The sequence below is a fragment of the Ornithodoros turicata genome, chromosome 1 (genome assembly GCF_037126465.1).
Source record: "Ornithodoros turicata isolate Travis chromosome 1, ASM3712646v1, whole genome shotgun sequence".
Classification (NCBI taxonomy): Eukaryota; Metazoa; Arthropoda; class Arachnida; order Ixodida; family Argasidae; genus Ornithodoros; species Ornithodoros turicata.
This window is the reverse complement of record NC_088201.1, coordinates 50,427,122-50,434,917: the sequence shown is the minus strand read 5'-3', so window position 1 is coordinate 50,434,917 and position 7,796 is coordinate 50,427,122.

The following is a 7,796-nucleotide window of genomic DNA, read 5'->3' as shown; positions in this document are numbered from 1 at the left end:
GCATCTCCCCCGGGAATGGAGAGTGTTCGCAGCAACTGCAGCGGCGGTAGTGACACTGACTGTTCCTGTAGCAGCACGATCATCCTCCGAAGGCGACTAAGCGACAACGCCATGGTCACGTCTTCGGACGACGATGATGACCAACCGTTCGAGGAAGTCCGCAAAAGGGCGCGGAAGACCGCCCGTCTGAACTCGACGCGGCTTGCCCCGCCTGAGGGAAGTGCGGTGATCTTTGCTCCACGGGACCCGACTGTGAGCCTTGCCAGGCTGAATCACCTGAGACTCTCCGAGTTCCTTACGTCTGAGCAACCGGGAAAAATTAACGAAATACGACCGAACTATGCGAAGAACATCATCGCGGTGGAAGTCGTTTCCCCGCTTGCCAAAGGCCCTCTCTTGGGACTCGAGAGGATCTGCTCGATCCCTGTCCGTGCGTATGAACCGCGCCCGGCTGATTCGTGCTATGGCGTTATCACCGGTGTCGACACCTCACTGTCCGACGACCAGATAAGGCTGGCGATCCGGTCTGACGCCCCGGTCATTGCAGCGAGGCGAATAAAGAGGGATGCCGGTGCTGTGAGGCTCACATTCCTCGGGGCTCTCAAGCCACGAGAGATCGGTCTTCATCTCCTCACGATGAGAGTTAAGCACTACCTACCGTACGCACCGCAATGCCACAACTGCCTGAGACATGGGCATGTTGCTGCGTGCTGCCTCCGGAAGAAGGTCTGCGCAAACTGTGGAACGTCTCATGACGGTTCTGCCTGCCCGCAAGACGACCCCCTATGCGCGAATTGCCAGGGAATCATCTAGCAACATCCAACGACTGCCCCAAGCGGAAACAGCAGCGGCGCATTGCAACAGAGCGTTCGCGCTCCAATAGCAGTTACCAGGAGGCAAAGGTGAAGGTCCAGAAAGAGGAACGCCGCGAGCACCGCAGACGGCGGCGGCGGCGAAGACTGCAGTCACGACACCGTGCTGCCTCTAGCAATGAGGCTGGTGGGCCCCCTCCATTGAGCGACAGTGACTTCCCCCCCTGCCCCACCCTCGCGATGCTCTGCCAACGCATGTTGAGGCCAGTGGCGACCCGCTGCCGACCCACTCTCAGAAGGCCCGCCGGCCATCACCGATCCGAGCGAACGACGACCCTGGAGACATGCAGGTCGTGGTGATCAGGCTCCTCTTCGCGGCATTAAAAGCCATCGTCGCCGCTTGTCCTGAGTGCAAGGCACTTGCTGAAATTAGATCCATCCTACAGCTCGAGAACGCCATCGCTCCCACCTTATTATCCGGCCCTAAGCGTAGCAGCCGCTAAGATCAGCTGGGCGCCCTTACCGCTCCGCCACTGGCAGCATGGCTGTGCAGTACCAAACGACAACGATCTTTCAGTGGAACGCGAGAAGCCTGCAGTCGAAGCTATCTGATTTCCGTCAATTTTCCTGGAGGCACAAATTCCCTCTCATGTGCATATCGGAGTGCGGAATCCGTGATGACTTCCGCCTCTCCAACTATATCACCTTCGCCTCCAAGCCCAGAGGTGCCAAGAGTCGAGCAGCTGTTCTTGTTAGGTCGGACATACCCTCTCTGAGCAGGGACATCGGGCTAACCGATGGAGGGGAATACGCCTGCTGCTCGGTTCGGATGGGCACTACCGATCTCACCGTTGTTTCTGTGTATCTGCCCCCAGCCGTCTCCTATGACGTGAACGACTTAGGGTGCATTCTAGACCGCCTCCCGCCTCCATATGTACTGTGTGGGGACTTTAACGCGCACCATGTCACCTGGGGTAGTACACGCTCTGACTCGCGAGGGGAACGCCTTGCAGCGCTGTTTGACGAACGAGACCTCCATCTCCTTAACGACGGTTCTCCAACGTTTGTACCGTCGTCTTCTGTCTCGTCATGCCTGGACCTCACGGTTGTATCCGCCTCGATTGCCCGGCAGTTCACATGGCAAGTTGATGCTGACACGCTGGGGAGTGATCACTTGCCGCTGTTGATCAACATCCGTGGAGCTCCTGGGACCCAACTCAGGCGTACCGCCAGGTCGACGAACTGGCACCGTTATAGGGCTGCTGTCGAATCCGCCCTCACGGACTCCGTGCTGCAGCGCGCCAACCATCAAGACTTGTGCCGTGCTGTGGTCGGCGCCACGCGCGCTTGCGCAAGCGTCGTTCGCCTCCCGACGAAGTTCGCGGCCGTTGATGCGGAGTACGCGCGCCTGCGTGCGACACGCCGGAGAGCGGAAAGGCGCGCTCGTCGAACCCGCCTCCCTGATGACAAACGTGAAGCTCAACGGGTGCAGAAAGCCGTCGATAGGCACCTTCGCAAACTAGCCAGGAACCACTGGAGAAGCTTTGCATCGTCGCTGTCGCCACGCACACCACTCTCCCGAATATGGGCGGTGATGAAGGGTCTAACCGAGCCGGTTACTCAGCGTGATCCGTTCCGGTCGCTATCCTTAGCCACAGGTCGTTCGGAGATGGAGCTTGCGGAAGACTATTGCAGTAGGCTGACCTCATCACCCACTGTCGACCTCACGTCAGCCTGCGATATCCCAGTTGTTCCTGATCCGCCAGTGGAGCCTTCCTTAAGCCACCCATTCTCTTCCATGGAGCTAGAGTCGGCCTTAAGACAGTCACCAGTGCACACCTCTCCTGGGGCAGACCTAGTGACATACAAGACCCTTCGCAACCTACCCCTCCGCGGACGCCAGCTGCTCTTGCGGCTCATTAATGAGTCGTGGCGCGCCGGTGTTGTTCCCGCAGAATGGAAGTCGGCAATGGTGGTCCCCATTTTAAAACCTGGAAAATCGCCCCATGACATCGATTCCTTTCGGCCGATTGCACTCACCAGCTGCGTGGCGAAGACAATGGAGCGCATGGTACACTCGCGGCTAACCTGGTACTTTGAAACTGTGAGGTACTTCCCCGAGGCCATGGCAGGGTTCAGACAAGGGAGGTCGTCCATCGACAACGTGATCGACCTGGTATCCAGTGTCCAAGAAGAACAGTCGGAAGCACGTTTTACTGTTGCCGCCTTTTTTGATGTTATGAAGGCGTATGATAGCGTTCTCCACAGTGCCGTTGTTGCTACCCTGCAAGAGTCGGGAGTGGGAGCTCGAATGGTTTCTTGGGTCCGTGACTTTCTGTCCGGCCGGACGCTGTTCGTCCGTACTGCATCAGGAGATACGCCAGCTTTTCCCGTCTCCCGTGGAGTGCCACAAGGTAGTGTACTGAGTCCGCTGCTGTTCAATCTGATTATGGCATCACTCCCGGCGTGCCTCTCTGAGCATATCCGCATCACAATTTATGCCGACGACATCTGCATATGGACATCCGGAGTCCGACGGGACACCATTCAACAACTCTTACAAGGCGCTCTCAACACCACCGCGTCTTACCTTGCCGACCGAGGACTCCGTGTATCCCCTAGCAAGACAGCCGCCATGGCGTTTACTCGGCGGCCCTTCACCAGTTACCCTCTCCATGTCGCCGGAACCCCGCTTCAATTTGTGACGCACTGCAAGTACCTTGGCGTGATTATTGACAGACAGCTCTCGTGGTCTAAGCACATAAAGAACCTCTCCGTCAAGACGAGCAGATCAGTGAACGTCCTACGCCGCATCTCCGGAGCGTCTTGGGGCCCCACCTGTCGCGATCTTCGCCAAATTCACAGCTCCCTCGTGCTCGGCTTCCTGCGATACAGCATCCCAGTGCTGCACGGCCTGCGGACGACTCACGAGCGGGAACTCCTGAACATTCAGTCTCGCAGCCTTCGCGCATGCCTGGGCTTACCCAAGACAACGGAAACTTATTCGGTACTTGCAGAGGCCAGGGAACCACTTGTTACCACCCTGCGAGATAGAGAGAACCTCCGCATTTACTCGCGGATAATGACTCGGCAAACTTTCCACTACCTCAGGACCATTGACCACGACAGCCCCGCGTCTGCCTTTGGTAGCGCAGTGCGCCGTCTGAAGGGTGTTGTCCCACCTCCCACATCTCACGTATCGTATGCTACCCCAACATGGGCTCTCGACCAACCTCCCATATGCACATTTATCCATGGCCTCGGGAAAAAAAGCGACACGCCAGCGCCTGTAGCACATCAACTTGCCCTGGAACACCTAGCCTCGCTGCACCACGGAAGGCAGACCGTCTATACTGATGGGTCTGTGATACCTGGTGGAGCAGCTGCAGCCTTTTATGTGCCCCACGAAGATTTTGAGAAAGCGTCCAAGCTCCCCAACGAGACGTCCTCCACGGGAGCAGAGCTATTCGCAATCAATATGGCCCTTCAGCACATCTCGTCCTCCCCACCTGCAGAGTGGACGATCCTCACCGACAGCAAGCCAGCCCTGGAGATCCTGAGTTCTCACGCCACCAAAATCATCAGCGACCTCCAAACGGCTATCATCGCCGCATGCGACTCTCTTTGCGCCTCTGGCCACGGTGTGCGGCTACAGTGGGTTCCCAGCCACATAGGCCTCAGTGGGAGCTCCCGAGCGGACGCCGCCGCGAGGCGTGCCCACCAAGACGTCGTCCCGCCAGCTAGTATGCCGCTCACATCGTCCGCCTGTCTTATAAAGATCCGCGAGTGGTGTGCCTCCGAAATGCGTCGCTCTGTCGAAGACGCTGTGCGCTCCAATGCGTATATCCAGTCCATTGACCCGACAATGCAATTCGCTCCATACCAGCAGCTCGTCCGCGCAGAAGAAACGCTGCTGCATCGGCTCCGACTCAACGTCGCATATACACCGCAATACCTATGCAGGGTCGGAAAGCGTCGCTCAGCTAGCTGCGCTACCTGTGGCGCAGTAGCAGACGTTAAGCACCTCCTACTAACCTGGTCGGAGTACTCTGTAGCCCGCGCTGTCCTCGCCAATCGCCTCCAACGCCTGGGACACGGCTCGCTCTCACTGGCCGTGCTTCTCGGCCCCGTCGCACGCCAACAGCAGGGAGCCGTTACAAGGGCTCTCCTGCAATACCTACAGGACACCCAACTGAGTGTTACGTTGTGAACTGAGGACCGCGGCCCTGGGCACTCGCCCCCACTGCAAAGAAACCGGCCGGGGTTTTTTTTTTCTTTTTTTTTTTTTGCTCCACCAGGGCGTAGCAAGTCGACATAGGTCTGGCTGACCTCTCCTTGCGTGGACGCCACCTCCTGTTTATTAAACTTATATATACCCCCCCCCTTCATTTGAATGCTCCCATATGTGTGTGTGTATTGTCATCAAACAGGAGAGCTACCTATTGAGGTAGTCCTTGTATCGCCAACTGTAGGATGGGACAAGCGTTAGCTTGCCCACATCACACTTCAAAAATAGACCACAAAACAGCAACCGAAGGGTAGTCGTATTGCCAACTGTAGGATGGCAAACGAAAGGTAGTCGTATTGCCAACTGTAGGATGGGACAAACGACATCAGAAATGATCTTCCCGGAACAGCACCGCAAGCGGTACTGCCCCAAACGAAAGCTTACGATAACCAAAGCTACAACAACAACAACAACATATATATTGTGATGATGAAGTGGGGAGGTTTTCCACTCTAGGAGTGGAACGCTACCCCATAGCTAGGGGTCTAATATGAGTGGTGACAATGATGAGTGATGAAGATGAGAGATGACGGGAATGATCGAAGTGGCGATGACGATGCTGGACGTGATCGTGATGGTGGGAATGTCCGAGGGCGCTGCTGGGGTCATAATGAGTCCTTTAGGCCTGTCGCCTCAAAGAAGTCAACCACATGACGTAAGGCCGCCCTGGAGTCGGCCGCGGTGTCCCAAGGGCCGAGGATGGTCGACAAGTTGAAGGGGCGGCAGCCAAGGGTGGCAAGCTGTGACTGCAGTGTACGCCTCTCGTTGACATAGGTCCGGCAGCGGAGGAGTATGTGCTCAACGTTGGCAAGTACGCCACACTCGTTGCACATAGGGCTAGCCTCACAGCCTAGCTGGTATCGATAGGACGGAGTGAAGGCCACATTCAGACGGAGCCTGTGGATGAGTGACTTCAGAGGACGAGGAAGCTTTGCAGGCAGCCGGTATGACAGCGTTGGGTCTACATTTCCCAAAGAGGACATAGTTGTATTGTTGACTGATTAGATGAGTCACAAAATTAGTGAGCCCATCTTCCTTATCTTTTAGCCTACCACTCCCTATATCCTTAATTTACTGACTTGCTTTATTTTCCCCAACCAAGTCAACAACTGAGGCCAGTTCTAAAACTCTGCCCCATTGCTTTTGCACTTGAGTGTAACGCTGTATCGTGTGCTTCAGAAGAGCGTCAACACTCCTGTGCTTCACAGTTAACTCACCCCAAAATTCCGATAGATCTCCTCCTTGTGTTGCGGCGTTAGTATGTTCTAAATTCATTTAACTAATCTGCCAATTTAAATTTAATAATACCCTCCACTACTCTAAACCCTTTACACTGCCACTGTTTCGAGAAGTTTTCTGCTCCTAACCTTAGCCGCTCCCTCGCAAGCCAAGTTCGTACGTAGTAACTGATTATATTTCTCATTCGTTCTTTACCCCAACAGTCACCACCATGCACCACTCTACACCTGTTTACCCAAGCTTGATATGCGATTTCGACTGCTACTAACATGTAAAATTTCTGTTGTCTTTTGGTTACTTTCCCAACATGTATTCCCACAGCTTCTTCAAATGTCAAGTTACGTAATCCAAAATATTTCATAAAACAGGACCACAGGTACACCGGTACCTTACACTCGAAGACGGCGTGCCTCACCGTTTCTATTTGACCGCAAATCTCGCAGTCCCTTCTGCAGCTTTTACCCCACAGATAAAACTTGTCTCTCACAGGTATGACCTCATGCGCCATTTTCCACAGGAATGATTTTCTTTTGCCTTCTAACCAGTAACTAAGAATTCTTTTCCAAGCTTCCGCTGTTATTGTAGATGGATATTTCTCTATTTCTTTCCCCCTCAGATCTCTGTATAATGACTGAGCTTCCGCTGTAGTCTCTGCTCTTGTCTAATCGTTTCAACTGCAGCAAAGTGTGCTTCCCTGCTTCATAAATTGCTGGCTGCCATTCCGACATTGGACTCCTATGATCTATCCCGTGTTGGCGAAAATGTCTTATGTTTATTCCCAGCCAAAATTTTGTCACCTGCTGTCCGATGTCCTTGCAATCCAACATCCTATATATTCCATGTAAAGCATGTGCTTCTGATAGTTGTTTCAGATCAGCAATCTGTAGGCCCCCAACATCAATAGGCAGTTTCATTTTCTCTTGCGCTACCCATTGCGTTTTCCCATCCCATATAAACTGAAAGCAGAGTTTCTCAATTCTACGGCATATTTCAGGAGAAGGGTAAGCGACAGAAAACAGGTACGCACATCTTGGTATCATAATTCTTTTGACAATCTGCGCTCGAGCTGTAAGTGGCGTTCCCGGTTCAACATAGTCTTCCTTCAATTGTTCCAAGTATTTTTCCAACTACATCCAATTGTTATGTGAAACCCCGTCCTTATTAAACCTGATTCCAAGGATTTTGGTCTCCTCCACAATACTCAAACCCAGATCTTTCCTCGGCTTCTCCCCACCTAAATATATCAATTTTCATTTGTCTCTATTTATTTTCGCCCCGCTCATTGTCCCATATTCTTCCATTACTTCTAGAGCTTTCTCAACTTCCTTTTCGCCTTGAACTACCATAGTGAGATCATCAGCGTAGGCCACTATGGTTTTACACTGTACTGCCCCAGGTAATCCAACCCCTTTCACTGCCTCAGACTGGTTCAGCCCTCGTAATAACCTATCAAAGGC